This window comes from Eleutherodactylus coqui, chromosome 6 (genome assembly GCF_035609145.1).
Source record: "Eleutherodactylus coqui strain aEleCoq1 chromosome 6, aEleCoq1.hap1, whole genome shotgun sequence".
Classification (NCBI taxonomy): Eukaryota; Metazoa; Chordata; class Amphibia; order Anura; family Eleutherodactylidae; genus Eleutherodactylus; species Eleutherodactylus coqui.
Genome location: NC_089842.1, coordinates 54,847,443 through 54,864,253, shown reverse-complemented (window position 1 = coordinate 54,864,253; position 16,811 = coordinate 54,847,443). Strand labels below are relative to the sequence as shown.

Genomic DNA, 16,811 nt, shown 5'->3' with positions numbered 1-16,811 from the left:
TCTATTTTGCCCACCCGAAAATTGCTGATGCAAGCGTGGCTCGACTGGAGAACGTGCGACCATGAAGAGCGTTCTTCTAAAAACGACATCCACGCCTCATCCATTGTGACAATTGATGAAATGAAGGCACCATTCACACCGTCATCACGTGTCAAGATCTCACGATGTTTTGCCATGTGCACAACTTTGTGATCGTTAGTCAACATTTGTGACATCCACCTGAAAGAAATCTTCTGCATCTTCCGGTCTTCACGCAGAATGGTGGGCACAGACCCTACAGAAATGCCAATTTTACAGGCAATCTTCTACAGTCAATTGGTGGTCCTCCATAACCACACACTCCAATCAGTCAATCATGTCTTCGGACCGGATGTTGTGTGGTCGAGGCTCCTTTTGGTTCATTCTCACACTATTTCGGCCTTCTTAGAACTGTTGCACTAAACTCACATTTTTCACATCCATGACACCTTCACCGCATTCTCACTCAGCTGATGATGAATGTCTATGGTTGTCATTCCATATGAATGAAGAAAATGTGTGATTACACACGGTTCTCGGAACGTGAACGTCGATATTTTAAGGATTGAAAACTCTTCTAACTCCAGTTGCGGTCATGTGGGTTCTGTGTGCCGGATGATCTTACCATCTATCTCACCCGTCTCTGAAGAAGGCCCCCGTCTTCTAAAATGTGTCCCGGGTATCTATCTGCAAGTTTTAACACTTTCCAATCCACTGACGTCTAAAGACATTCTGATTGAAGGCTGTACAGCTCTGATGTCGGAAGACGTCCTGCAGGGTATTCTTACTGTATATTACTGGCCGCTCTGTTGTCGGGGGCCTCTCCAGCATGTCCCATACTGCACTACTGGCTCTAGCCAGCAGGTGGCGCTATTGTATAATGGCAGAAAAAGAAAACCCCCTAGGAAACCCTGAATCCAAAATTGGATTGCAAAGGGTTAAATCATGGAAATTGTTTTTAGCTTTTGCAAAAGGGGAAATCTGCATGAAAATTCGCACCGTTAGGTTTTTTGCACAAGTGGGATTTAAAAGTTGCTCCCGAAAATTCTTGTGCGCATCTCGCATCAGACAGCACTTGGACATCCATCCTTGTGCCGCAGATTAGCGTGCTAATCTAGTCCCATCGTTGGACAAGAATAGGATATGCTGCCATTTCTTTTACTTAGACTATAAGTCCAAGTAAAAAAAAGCCCGGATGCATACACCGATTCAAATGAATGGGTCCTATTTCCGTCCGATTTTTGGACTGATTTTTTTGGTCCAAAAATCGGACGGAAAAAACATTAATGTCTAAGTAGATTTGGGTAAGAATTCGGCCATTGTAGATTAGCTACAGAATTACTGCAGATATTCTGCATCAGACCCGACCTGTGGTATTATACCTTTATACACAGCGAGCATGTGCACAGTGATGTCACTGTTGTCTATAATAAACACAGTGATGTCACAGTTTTCTGATCATGTGCAAAGTAATTTCACAGTACAGTGGTAATTCTCACAGTGATGTCACAGTTTGGGGATAATGCACACAGGGATGTAACAGTACAGTGGTAATTCTCACAGTGATGTCACAGTTTGGGGATAATGCACACAGGGATGTAACAGTACAGTGGTAATTCTCACAGTGATGTCACAGTTTGGGGATAATGCACACAGGGATGTAACAGTACAGTGGTAATTCTCACAGTTATGTCACAGTTTGGGGATAATGCACACAGGGATGTAACAGTACAGGGGTAATTCTCACAGTGATGTCACAGTTTGGGGATAATGCACACAGTGATGTCACAGTACAGTGGTAATTCTCACAGTTATGTCAGAATTGTGGGATAATGTACACAGTGATGTGTCAATGAAGTAGTAACGAACACAATGATGTCACAGTAGTGGGATAATGCACACAGGGAAGTAACAGTGCAGGCATATGATGTACAGTGATGTCATAGTGTAGAGAAGTAAAGCCTTCTATCTTTCATAGTCCTTTCTAACTGGACCTTATGTCTTCGTAGAAATACCGCCATCAGTTGTTGGGCCCCAAAGCAGCTGTTATCCTGGTAGTTCCATCCCTTGAGTATGGGATAGTTTTTAGGGGTTCTCCAGATGGCAACGTATTTCCAAGGGTTTCCTATGCTAAATGCAGTTCAGTTTCTGCCTGTTACCCCCATCAAAAGAAAATAATTCTGCTAGTAACTTTTTTTTGATATTAAATTATCATTGAAAGCAGTGATTCTTAAGCTCAGTTCAACCGAACCCCAGGCGTTCGGTGAGTCAGTCTCAGGGGTTCGGCAGAGGTCAAGACACACACACTGTGTGTGCATTCAGTTCACCGCACTCGTATGATTTGTGACGCTCTCGACTGCGCATGTGCTAGGCTAGGGGGAATTCCTTGATCATCTCCACTAGAAACTCTTGTTTCTCTCTTTTCTGGTTAACCACACCCACGGTGCCCTCTTTTTTGCTAAGAAAGCCCTTGAGATACTCATACCGTTTGTTACAACGTATCTTTGCAAGCAATCCTTTTCGAGAATGGTAGACATAAAAACGAAGAAAAGGAACAGACTTGCAAAGATGAAGCATCTGAACTTGTACAGCAAAAGTCACATTGATCTGCAGTAAATATTCATTGGGTTAATTGTGTACACTAATAAAATATACATCCATGTTTTCAATTTAAAAAAAATATTTTGTTATTTTTCCAATTACGACAGGTTCGAGGAATGCACATAGGAAACTTGCAGGGTTCAGTACCTCCAACAGATTAAGAAGCACTGATTTAAAGGATTATCCCAAGATATAAGCTCATCCCCTCTTCAGAAAGTGTCTGATCGATGGCGGTCCAACCACGGACCCACACAGATCATGAGAACAGGGATCTTGTGTCACCCGGTATGAATTGAGTAGTGATCAAGCATGCGCATTGCCACTCTATTCATCTCTACAAAACTACTGAAGAGAAGCCCATTACAGCACTCGGCTATCTCCTTCAGTTCTATAGAGTGTGCAAGAATGCCGAGTGCTGTACTTGGAAAAATTTGAGAATTAAAGGGGTTTTGGCTTAAAAAAAAATCAAAAAAAATCAATACTTACCTATTCCTCCCCAGGCAGTCTACTTACCGCATCTTCTACTCCCCAATCTTCTCTTGGCTTCTGTAGTCCCTGGGTCACATCATCTCCAGCCGGCAGGATCCTCTTCTTCTGCGGCTTTCTTCTTCTGGCAGGTCAGTATCTGGCAGGAAGCGCCGGATGCTATGCCGGGTTACTGCTGAGACTGCGCATGTGCGCTGCCTCACGGTGTTAGTATAGGAACTCTCACGGTGGGACATAGCATACATTAACCCGCCAGAAGAAGACTGCAGCTAATGGACACTTCGTCACTGGAAGACGAAGAATCGACCGACTGGAGGTGAGGTGACCAAGGGGGACTGCAGGAGCCAGGAGAAGGTGCAGTAAGTAGACAGCCTAGGGAGCAATAGGTAAGTATTGATTTTTTTTTTTTAATGACCGAACCCCTTTAAAGATGAAGACTGCAAAAGAAAAAATATACAGGATAGAAGCCATATTATGGCAAGAAATAGTGTTATTAATCAGCTACATGCATAACTAATTATGAAAGCAAAACTGAAAGTTTACTTATGCTTTAAAGGGACTATATCGCCATTTTTTAATTAATTAATTAAAACCATATAGAGAAACATTTTCTATTTTTCTATATTTTCAATTGTAGAATGTTTTATGACAGTGGGGGCCGCCATCTCGCCTGAACTGCATTTAGAGGTATGCTTTACAGCAGCTTCATGGGCCATTCACGCAATGGATTGGAAGGAACCCACTGACTTGTATGAGACTGTGACTTGTGCAGGGTTTATTTTGCAGGGAGGGGAGTAGACAGTCACAGTTTATACTTATTCTGAAGGGTGAATCTTGTGTTATCTACATATAGGAGTTACCTTTCAGTGTAACCCTGCCTGTGATGTTAGTGAGATGACTGCTGCAAAGTTTTCTCTACAGAAATAGAATTGACTGACTTATATTAAGCTCGGTGGTCAGTGTGAAAAAAAATATAGGATTTTTAATTTTTTTTATATATAAATTGTGACCGAAAACTGAAGAAAACAAAAATCACCAAGAATTCTTAAAATAATGTATTTAACACAAAATTGTGATTTATTGTAACAGGTTATTTTCTGTTGATACAGTCCCTTTAAGATAAATGATGTTTACTCTTTTCCGTGGCTGGGTGGCAGCTTGCCAATGTAGAAATCTTCCCCCTCTGCTCTGCTTGCAATATAGACCCCACAAGGCTTTACATAATCTCTTCCCCTCATAGTGAGGACCAGGAGTTGAAGAGTTCTGCAGGAGCGTTCCTGGCGTTTACAGAAGCCCCTGCGGTCTGACTATGGGGGTGCATGCGTCCCATTAAGAGTTTCTAGGTTTGGTGTCCCATTATTTCATAATACTAATAAGAATAATCTTTATTTATATAGCACCACAATATCCTGCAGCACATAACAAGTCAGAGCGAACGTGGACAGAGTCAGGAAGGACGTGCAGTGTTACGGCTCGTTCACATCAGCGCTTTTGTTTTCCATTCTGCTTTTCCATTAGAGGAGAAGTAAAATGGGAAAAAACGGTTCAATTTTACTTCCCTGGGATTTCATTAGTTTTTTGAAAACTTCAACTATTCTCAGATCTGTACTGTTCTGGCTGCTTTCTATTTTTTTACGGAAAAAAAATGGCGTAGACTGAAGCGCTTTTTTTCCACTAAAAAGACGGAAAGCGAATAGAAAGGACCCTTCCAGGTTTTTTTTTTACGTTATAGTGAGTGGGAAATGAAACTGAGCCAAAAGGATTCCGATTGGATCTGTTTTTGTTTTCTGTTTAATGGATACATTTTTAACCCTTTGCAATCCAATTTTGGATTCAGGGTTTCCTAGGGGGCCTTCTCTTTCTGCCATTATACAATGGTGCCGTCTGCTGGCTAGAGCCAGTACTGCGGTATGGGACATGCTGGAAATGCCCCCGATAACAGAGTGGCCAGTAATATACAGTAAGAATACCCTGACGGACGTCTTCCGACATCGGAGCTGTACAGCCTTTGATCAGAATGTCTTCAGACGTCAGACAGTGGATTGAAAAGGGTTAAATGAGCGTGCGCAGAAGGGAAGACAGACAAAACCGATCTGTTAATAACAAGTGCAAATAAAACGTAAGCAAATTGATAGAAATATTCCCTTTTTTGTTTTTGATAGATCTTTTTACCGGATCCATTAATGTTCCATGATGTACAGTTACGTCATGGGGGTTTGAGGTTTGTATGGAGGGGATCAGGGGCCGCTCCATACAATGCGGGTGCTGGCTGTTTCTTACATCTAGTCATCACCACCACTGATCGTCAACCCTTTGAATGCCGTGGTCAATTCTGACAGCAGCATTTAAATGCCCCCATCGGAGTTCGGGAGTCCTAAACAGTCCACTGCAATTAGATCGTTTGGTGCCGTTTGGGTGCCATGGCAGCCCAGGGACCTGCTAAAAAAGCCTCCAGGGCTGGCATTGCAGATTGCATGTATGTAGCATGGCTTGATAGATTGCTTGTCAGATTGTAATATAATGTAATGCTGTGGTATTACATCATACTGCAGGAGCGAACAAACCACCACAAGTTCTTGTTCCCTATGGAGGCAAAAAAAAGAGAAAAAAAATCAGTTTTAAAAAGGTTTATAAATAGAGATGAGCGAACGTACTCGGTAAGGCCGATTTCGCAATCGAGCACTCGGGGGCGCTGTGGGTGAGCGGGGGGTTGCAGCGGGGAGTGGGGGGGAGAGGGAGAGAGAGAGAGCTCCCACCTGTTTCGCGCTGCTACCCCCCGCTCCACCACGCCACGCCCCGCCCCACAGCGCACCCGAGTACTTTTCACCCGAGTAGTGAAGTACTCCAAAATCGCGGTGCTCGATTGCGAAATCGGCCTTACCGAGTACGTTCGCTCATCTATATTTATAAATTATTTAAAAAAAAATAAAAAGTAATAAAAGTTTGAAAAAAAAAACTTTTACCATATTTATAATAAAAGCAGTGACAGAATTTCACTTTTTTTTTTTTTGGTCAACCTATCTCCAAGAAAAAATATAATAAAAAGCAATCATATGTCCTCCAAATTGGTACTACTAGAAACTCCAGGATGTTCGCCAAAGATTGTAAAATTGCTATTTGTTTTCCATTTCATCCACTTAAAATTTTTTTAATTACATTATATGGTATCATTGATGGCTAAATTAAAGAGTTGTGATTTTTTTTTTTAAAGAGGGGAGGAAAAAAACAAAATGAAAAAAATAAAGGCAGACGTCCTCAAGGGGTTAAACAGCTGTAAACTATGGTTTTCGTTTGGTTCTGTTTTAATTAAGTTTTTCTAGCCATTTTATTAAAAAAAAAAAACTGATCTGTTTAAAAACTAGCAAATCCCTGATGTGAACGAGCCCTTAGACCAATAAACAATATGAAGAATAGGAGTGAAGGCCCTGCTCTCAAGAGCTTACAATCTAGCATGACACAAGAGGTAGCAGTACTTGTTCTGTACAGTGGTCCAGCCATCTATTTTATAAACAGGGTAGTATCCATGAGCCGTGAAGGTACAGATAAGAAGTGTGGTAGATATTGACTGTATGATGAAGCGGGTCATGTTCTATAGGAGAATTTAGAAGACAGGTGAACGGAGAAGAGCTACAGTAGATTAGGGGATGTGGGTTTTGTGTACACACTTAAAGGGGTTGAGCAAGATAGCATAGATGATAAAAGTCTGATGGTGGGGGTCTCACTTTTGAGGCCCCCGCTGATCCCGAGATGCTGTGTGCCCCCCTACTCCACACTTTGGGCTCCCTGCACCCCCACAGTGGGGAGGGGATTGATGCCTTTCTTTTAATTTTCCATGGGACTGTTGGAGGTAGCCGAGGACCAGAGCTCAGCTGTTTTCATCAGCCCCATTGAAAAGAATGAAGCGGTGGCCACACATAGGTCACCATCCCTCAATTCAATCTGACATAACTGCAGGTGGGAGAAGCTCCTGCCGTGACAGAAGAGGGGAACGTGGGACCAGAGTTGGCAACCGTCCAGAAATTCCTGGACGGTTCCATAAAAATAGGGCACTTTTTTGAAAAAAAAAAGGAAATGTGTCCCTGATTTTTTTTGAAGCTGCTGGTACTTCAGGCAGGTTATTCTAGCTGTAATTATTATTCTACAGCTCCCAGTAAATACTGATGCTGAGATAATATCAGTATCTGACCTGTAGACATGTATCACATTATTTTTAGCATTCATTACAGTTTTCCAATGTGCCTATTAAAAATAGTCATCTGTGATTTTTGCATAACGTGTCCAGAAAAAAGAAAAAATCAGATTGACAACCCGGCCTGGGACTCCTGTTCTCAGCAGTAAGACTCCCAGGGATCAGTCTTTTTTTCACCTATAGGTGATACTATGTTTCCCCGAAAATAAGACAGTGTCTTATATTAATTTTTGTTCAAAAAGGTTAAACTTTTTTTACATGTATGCCTGGACACTATTTAAATTTACTTTTTTAATTAACTGTTAGCAGGGCTTAATTTTGGAGTAGGGTTTATATTTCATGCATCCTCAAAAAGCCTGAAAAATCATTTTGCCTCCTCAAAAATTCTGTAAAATCATGCTATGTCTTATTTTCAGGGTATGTCTTATGTTCAGGGTAAAATTCTATCTTGATATAATCCCTTAAAAAATGTGGGTTTTGGGGATTAACCTGATCGTCCTAATAAAAGGTCAAAATGAAGAACTGATTGGAAAAGGGAGGCTCCAATTGATGTGAAATATCTGCACAGAATCACAACTATGCAATCTAAAAACCTGGAGCTACAGGCGTAGAAGACATATCGACACGGGAAAGAATTGCGCTGCAATTAAACCAATCATCTCTTGGTCTTCGGAGGCACGTTACAAACCATTGCATAGACTTGCTCCTGGTACCGTAACTCTTTACTGTATAAATCCCCCCATTACACTTACACTACAATGCCCATAGAAAAGGGAAAAAAATGGATTATAAAAAAAAGCCCCTTTTTCCGTACTGTAGTGCCGCCTGATTTTGGGAGCCGCAGATCTGAGATGCACGCGAATGATCAGCGTTCTCTTCGGTTACTATGGGAAATAACTATCTTTTGCAATTTGTGCTTTGCAATTAAATAAACCGCACAAATACTGTATGAACTTCTAGAGAAGAAAACTCCTTTGAGGGAGTAGAATTATAATATCAGCATGGAGCCCGGGCTGGAAGAGAAGTAATAATAGCTATACAGAATCTTTTGGAGCTAGTTTCTATGTATTTCCACATTTCTGATTTCAGAGATGATTTGCTTAAATATTATTCAAATGGGTTCTAAGCTTTTAGCACATATTGCTAAAGTAATAAAGCAGACGTTATATAGCATTTTTTATAATGTTGTCCCCCAGAGACGATCTCAGGCTTGCAAGTTTTGCTAATGGCATAGAATGGCAAGTCTCTTGCAGGCAGACTATATGGCAGTGCACAGAGGCATTATGGCTCCCTGGTGCAGAGTTGTACATGCTGCGGTACGCGCATCAGGGGGACCGTTTATACAGAAATGTTGGTACTTCTCTATATATGGAGTCCGAAGTGTGAAGTGCTAGAAAGATGTTAACCTGCTTATTCTGCTTTCTGAGTTCTTTCAGGGTTTGAAAATAGTCCAACAAGAACATATTTCTCTAGGGCCGGGTTCACATCTGCACTGGATCCTAAAGGCCCATTTAGACACAACGATTTTTGCTCAAAATTCGGTCAAAAGCCGTCTTTTGAGCGATAATCGTTGTGTCTAACTGCACTGATATTGTGCAGTTTTCGTTCAGCTGTCGCTCATCGTTGTCTTTCAGCGTGCTGAAAGACAACGATGAGCCTTATCAGGGATTCACAGCAGGATACAGCTGATACTATTATCCAGCTCTGTTCTCCATTCCCCGCTCGGAGCGCTCGGCTGCATAACAGCCGGACACGCCGCTTGTCTTCTGCATCCTCCGCTCAGAGCGTTCTGCTGTATAACTGCCAGGCGCTCGGATCGGGGAACAGCTGGATGTAGAAGATAAGTGGGGACACCCCGCTTGTCTTCTGCATGCTCCGCTCGTAAGCACTTGGCTTTATAACAGCCGGGCACTCCAAGCGAGGAACAGCTGGATGCAGAAGACAAGCGGAGACACCCGCTTGTCTTCTGCATTCTCCACTCGCAGCGCAAGGTGATCGCTCTTGAGCGATCATCTTGCGCTGTAAATAACATAAGACATCTTTGGAGCGATAATCGTTGTGTCTAAAAGGGCCTTTAGTTTGCAGATCCGGCACAAAATACCGGAAGAAAAAGCGTTACATGCAAGACTGTTTTTCTGCCAAAAAGCCGAGCTGAGCGGGAAGCGGGCTATTTGGACAGAACTCACAATCTATAATTTTCTATTTGTATATAGACATGGGCAATTTTGCTCTCGAGTCAGGAGTCAAAGATAGAAAAATCGCAGCGTGTCCTAATTTTTTGGACAATACCCCCATTATTTTTTATGGCAGTGGTTCCCAAGCTTTTTTAGCCATGGAGCCCTTTTTGAAGCAAAAGTTTCCCGTGGAGCCCTAAGGTGTGGTCAGGGGAGGAGTTAGGGGTGTGGCTTATCACAACATATGATTTTTACCTCCGTCGTTATAAAAAGGACATGACCGTTTAAAAAAACAAAACAGGGAGTAACGCTGGATGGGCTATTGATAAACATTATATTTTAAATTAAATTATGCACCACATGTCAATATCCGCATGGGTTTTGTGCAGATGTTTTCCACAGCGTGTGGATGATTTTCAAAATCTCATCCACTTTGCTGCTACAGGTACTGTGAATTCCACAGCAAAGCCAACCTATGTAGTAATTGGTGGCCCCAGTAGTAATAGCGTCCCCTATATTGGCCCCAGATGTAATAGCATCCCCTATATTGGCCTCAGTAGTGATAGCGTTCCCCACAGTAGCCTCAGTAGTAATGGTGACCCCTGTATTGGTGGCCCCAGTAGTAATAGTGAACCCTATAATGGCCTCAGTAGTACTAGGCTCCACCTTTGTGGCTCCAGTAGTGATAGCACCCCCTATTGCCACCCCAGTAGTAATAGGGTCCCCCATTGCTGCCCCAGTAGTAATGTGGTCCCCCATTGATGCCCCAGTAGTAATAGGGTCCCTTAATGCTGCCCCAGTAGTATTAGGGTCCCCCATTGCTGCCGCAGTAGTATTCAGGTCCCCCATTGCTGCCACACTAGTGATAGGGTCCCTCATTGCTGCCACAGTGGTATTAGGGTCCCCCATTTCTGCCCCTCTAGTATTAGGGTCCTCCATTGCCACCCCAGTAGTGATAGAGTCCGTCATTGCTGCCGCAGTAGTATTAGGGTACCCCATTGCTGCTATGCTCTTCAGATGAGGGAGAGGTTTGGCAGTGTGGATTACAATAGTGGTGATTGGCACGGCAGGGAGACCCTTTAGAGTCTCGGGCCTGGCACGGTTGACCCAATCAAGCTATTATAATCCGCCATTGGTCCTGGTTCTACTCACCCCTGTAGCGGTGTCCTGAGGAAATCAGTATGCAGGACCTGTGGTCGGCATAGCAACACGGATGACATGACTGGAGCCGGCTCATGTGATCCCTGTTGCTATGCTGAACACAGGTATTGCATGCTGATTTTCTGGGTACAGACTATCCAGATACTGTTACAGCGGTGAGTAGAGCAGGAGCCTAGATCCTCCATCAGAGCCCCTGAGAAGCTCTTGCGGAGCCCTAAGGAGAAACCAAAAAAAGCACTGCATCACACTCACATGTAAATGTGATTTGAGTGCAATGCGGCTTATACTTTTTACTATTGAAACAACATACAATTTCTATGTACGGGAAAAATGTGTGCACAGCGACGCAAAGTGGTTTTTCTTGCAAAACACATTGCAATTGCGGGTAAAATCACATGCTTACAAGCGCGCTGTCCTAAGTCTTTACTACACAAGGCCCCGTGTAGAGGTACTCTTCTTTTTCTTTCAATTGTTCACACTCCAGCGTCTGGGTCCTGCCGAGTGGAGGTAGGCTTCTACAATTGTCACACAAGCATCCTGAAGTCTGGGATTGCTGTGTGGAGGTACTCATCATCAAGTCTGTCTGTATATATCTCTAATTCTGCCTGCACGTGAAATACTGACTACCTTGCCTTGTATCATTGGAGGTATTACCTAGTAAAGTTATTCCAGGCCCTGACTGTTCCCAGGGACCTGAGGTACTCTATTATTGTCTGTGGCTCAATTATTACCGGTTGGTGCCGGAATGGTGGCATCACCCGTGACAACGACAATCCCTATTCTACCACCTATTGGGCATCCCTATCCTATGGGTGTCCGGAAGAGGCGCAGCGTTGCCCTGGCCTTGGTTGTGTGCGTCCCGCCGTAGTAAGTGCTTCCGTGACAAGCCAGCATCTTGCCCTCCCAGCTCCTCAGCGTATGCCATGTGTCCAGGGTCACCCTACGGGACGCTGTGGTAGCATTTTATTCCACGCATCCTACATATTTCCCATTATGATTTTTTTAGTATTTTTCTTCTATTTAATAAGGATAAAAGCATTATGGACAAAACAAGACTTTCTTTAAGGGCACTTTGGGGTGCTCTTACTGGGACCAGTGAAGGCTTGAATGTATTAGACTTAGTCAATAGTCTGAGACTTTTATGCTAAAGGCTTGAGTGCCTGTATTAAGAAAAGTAGTGTAAAAGGATTCCACAGCCAGGGTGCATTACCAGTAAAAGCTAATAAAGATGGCTTTCTGAAAATAGTAGAAAACATATAGTACCCGTACAGAAGATAAGCAGTAATGCAACCAAGTAAATATCACTAAGGCAGGCTTCAGCCGGGATTTGAACCACAGTCTCACACATCCATGGAAATAGTCTTACTACTACACTATCCAGCCGCTATGTATTACACATATGCACAGTGTCAGTGCTGCATCACCCATACAGCAATGCACACCTTTACCTTCCCCATCCTTTTCTACCCAGTGAACAGGAATGCTGTGGAATGAGATGTATACTCTACATACACACAATCCAGAAATGTACCCTTTATCGCCCATTCACCCACTGTTATATGAGCTGGGCTGTGTTAGTGAGCATGCAGTAGCCTCCTCTGCCTGCTCCTGACTGCTCCCCATCCAGCTCATAAATATTCATGCAGCTGAGGCAAGATGGTCAGGACAGGAAGCTAGGAGCCTCTGACCATGGTCATTACATCAGAGGAAGTCTCAAAATCGGGACAACAGGGGTCATATGATAAACAATGATTGAAGCCCAAACACTCATTTCAAGTTTACAAAAGGCATTATTGAATGCTTCACTGAGGCCGGCTGTGGTAAAGGGTTAGAAGTCCCGTAATACCCCTTCAAGTTGCTGGAGTAGATATAATTTCCTCCATCTGATATATCAAAAAAAAATAAAAAAATAAAATCTTATTTGTATAGCTCCAACTTATTCCGCAGTGCTTTCAGGTAATTTATTTATTACCCTCTGCCAAGCTGATTACTCATTTTACCGACCTCAGAAGGATGGAAGGCTGAGTCAACCTTGAGCTGGCTACCTGAACCAATCAGGGATTAACCCTACAACCTTCAGGTCATGAGCGAGAGTTCAGGACTGCATTTCTGCTGCCACAGGAGGCTCTAACCGACCATAAGCTACTGAAAGGGCTTCAAGTTTCCTAGTATGTAGGAAGAGCACTTGTGAAGTTTCCTCCCCACCAGTATTTTATTATACATTGCTTGAATATAGACATAGCAGCTCAGAAAGGCTGCCTCCACCAGGAATACACTGGTAGTCCATACATGTAGGGACTTCTGTAATTTTTGCCTATGGGTTATGTCACCTTGCTTTATCATGAAAACCCACTTTTAATATTGAAGCCAACCAGTGATCAGCTGATCCCTTTGCTTTAGAAAGCCCTAGTGATTAGCTGTCATTGCCAGGGTGAGCCACATTCAGCTATGCCATTCATCTGCAGGGGAAATACAATGTTAGAAGCCAGCCATTTAAATGAAATTAATACATGGATCTGTTCCACAAGAGCAAGAACTGCTGTTTGCAGTGGCTTACTGCTTTGACCAATGAGGGGTGATCTCAAACATGGGCCCACTTCTGTGATGGCCATATACCCCTATACTGTAGGTAAACCCACCGAGGACAACATGTACATGGCGTTTGTATGTTCTCCCCATGATTGTGTGGATTTCCTCCAGGAACTCCAGTCCCCCACCCCACTTCAAAAACATACAGATAGGTGAACTTGGACTGTGAGCCCAATGGGGATATGATGTACAGTGCTGCGGAATACGTATGCTCCATATAAATGTATAAAATAAATAAATATGGAAAGGAGTTGCTTGATGAAACAACAACCCTAAGGACCCATTCAGATGGGCGTATGCCAGTTGTGTCCAAGATTCTCGGAAGCAACTCGCATTGGACAGCACAGAGATACATGTCCGATATCTGTGGGCAGTGGGCATTTATGTACACCACAAGAAAGTACAGGAATGGATTCCACATTTTGTTTTAGACATTTTAAAATATGATTTGTATAGTCTTGGATTTCAGGGCAGATATGGCATCGGTTTAGGTTTGCATGGGCTGTGGGTAATTTTATTTATATTATAAAAATATATTTTATTCTGCATGTCTGAGGACATTCACAATGCCATTTTTTTTGTTGTTTCATACCTTTCCACTGTTACTGGGGCATTCATAAGAGCAACATCCATAGGAGCCCCAGTTAGAGGTGAAAATACCCTTTTAGTGTGACAGTCACTGGCAGAACTAGTCAGGAGTCTGCTCTGCTATGCTAGGGATCACCAGCAATCACATGATTTCTGGGTTCAATAAAGGAAATGGCACTGCCGCTTTCTCTGTTTTCTATATAAGGCTAATTATGTAGCCTGCATAAGAGAAATGGTTATAAACCGCTTGTGTCTTCTCCTCTGGATCCTCAGCTGTTTCTGACAGCTGGGCACCTGACCTGATCCTGCTAGATTGCAAGAACAAGAGCCTTAATTCCACACCTTATTTTTACTGTTGGCCGAGATTAAAGCCCAGGACCTAGGGCTGTGAATCTATGGCACTTGGTCCTTAACAGGTTAACAGCCCTTCCCCAATTGCCTGGGACCTGAGCAATCTGGTCCTATTGGCACTAATAAGCTGTAAAGTGTTCTTCTGATTTGCATTCTGATTTGCTGTTTTCTGACCTCGCCTACCCATCTACTACCTGGCCTGACCTACTGCCCGTCTTCCGTGTTGCTTGAAGTCTGCCAGCTCTGACCTTGTCATGTACTCTGTATTTCACCTGCTCAGACCTCTCATGTTTGATTTCAATTCCTGCCTTCTGTCTTGGTAATACATATCAGTGCCTTCCGTCCATTGACACATCAACTGTTGGTAACGAAGACTATGCCAGGGATAGTGACCTAGCGGTAAGAACATACCTCCTAACAGGGATTCTGGGGTGAACAACTCATAATCCCTTTGACTACTTGGTTAGCGCAACTCTAAGGCCTCATATCCACGGGCAAAATTAAATTGCAGAATCTGCGCAAGGCACCGGCGTGGACCATCCGCAATTCAAGCCACCCATAGGAAGACATGGGTGTCCGCAGCTTAATTAAAGCTTGTGGATTTGTTTTGCGGATCTTCCGGGTCAGGGAACAAATTGCAGCATGCTCCATATTGCTGCGGATCCCGCACGCGAATCCGATTCGCCCATGGACATGAGGCCTAGATTTGTTCAAGGATCTGCACCATCTTGAGAAAGCATTGTGAAATTTTTTATTATTTAGCCCATTAAGAACCAAAATCCGTAAATATATGGCGCTTGGTCCTGGGATTTAATCCCGGGCCAATAGTAAATATATGACATGGGATTAAAGCTCCTGTTACTGCAATCTAGCGAGAGTGGGTCGGGTTTTCGGGTGCCAGACACAGCCAAGGACCCAAAGGAGAAGACAGTAGTGCTTTTCAACTGCTACTGTCTTCTTTTTTTCAGGCTACATAGCACTCAATAAGCGCTATGTAGAGAATTCAGACCCCTGACCAGTTCTGACATTGACTTCTGTCATTACAGGAGAATGTTTTCCCCTGTATCTAGGGCTCCCATGGATGCTCTAGCTATAGTTGAAAAGTGTAAAATTGAAAAAAACTAAACTATGTAAATGTACACAGAGGTCTTATATTACATCATGGGGGGCATAAATGTAAAAAAAAAAATGCAGAATGCAATAAATAAATATATAACCCACCACTTACACCAACCTAAACCGTTGCCATAAACACCCTGTAATCCCAGATTCTACAAATTAAATATCAAAATGTCCAAAACAAAATGGCAAACCCATTTCTGTACTTTATTTTATCATAACTATAATAATTTAAAAATAAACAACTACAAATTTAAAAAAAAAAACCTTTTTTAAAAACTTTTTGTATACATTGCCTCTAATAAAATAAAAAAATGGGAATTTTTTAAAATTTCAATATTATCCAAATTGAACTGAATACGCTATCACCATCGATAGTAGAATCATAGAATGGTAGAGTTAGAAGGGACCTCCAGGGTCATCGGTTCCAACCCCCTGCTCAGTGCAGGATTCACTAAATCATCCCAGACAGATGTCTGTCCAGCCTTTGTTTGAACACTTCCATTAAAGGAGAGTTCACTACCTCCAGTGGTAACCTGTTCCACTTATTGATTACCCTCACTGTCAGAAAGTTTTTTCTAATATCTAATCTATGTCTCCTCCCTTTCAACTTCATCCATTGCTTCTGGTCTTTCCTTGTACAAATGAGAATAGGGCTGATCCCTCTGCACTGTGACAGCCCTTCAGATATTTGTAGACCGCTATTAAGTCTCCTTGCAGCCTTCTTTTTTGCAAGCTAAACATTCCTGTTAGAACATGGTTTGCACACCACTCACCATCCTGGTAACTGTTCTCTGAACTTGCTCCTGTTTGTTAATGTCTTTGTAAAATTTGGGTGCCCAGAACTGGACAGAGTATTCCAGATGAGGTCTGACTAAGGAAGAGTAGAGCGGGGGAATTCTCTCACGTGATCTAGAATCTATACTTCTCTTAATACATCCCAAAATTGTGTTTGCCTTTTTTTTGCTACGGCTTCACACTGTTGACTCATGTTCAGTTTGCAATCCATTAGTGTACCCAAGTCTTAAAAGTGTTGTCCAATGGTAAAGTACTGATGGCCATCTATAGTAGACCAGTTAGTATCGGCCACTCGGACCCCTGTTGATCTGGTGTTCACAGGGGCCGATGCACTCATATACTGAGCTAATTTCTGCAGGAAGCACACAGCGCCATTTTAATTGCAGTGGCCTGGATTGGTATGCACATTTCCTATTAAAGTGAATGGGAATTTTGCGTGTAAATCTAAACCAGACCACTGCAGTGAGAACAGAGCTGTCTGTTTCCTGCAGAAATCAGTTCAGTAATCATCTGATCGGCGGGGTCCTGGATGACAGATTTCCACTAGTCTACTATTCATGACTATCGTTAGTTTACCATTGGACAACCCCTTTAAGTACAAAAACAAAGCAGATTTTTATGTTATCAACACACTTGTGTGAGCAGAATCTATCTATAAGATCTACCTTGTACATCTTTTAATGCTTCTGAATGCCGTTGAATACATGGAAAGGACATGCAGCTGGTCGCAGTTGTAT

At 42.8% G+C, this 16,811-nt stretch overlaps 1 protein-coding gene across 2 annotated transcripts in view; it reads left to right on the top strand.

The window, feature by feature from the left end:
* MORN1 (MORN repeat containing 1) overlaps positions 1-16,811 on the top strand; it is a 370,129-nt gene that overhangs the window by 52,388 nt on the left and 300,930 nt on the right. The gene's annotated exons all lie outside the window — the stretch shown is intronic.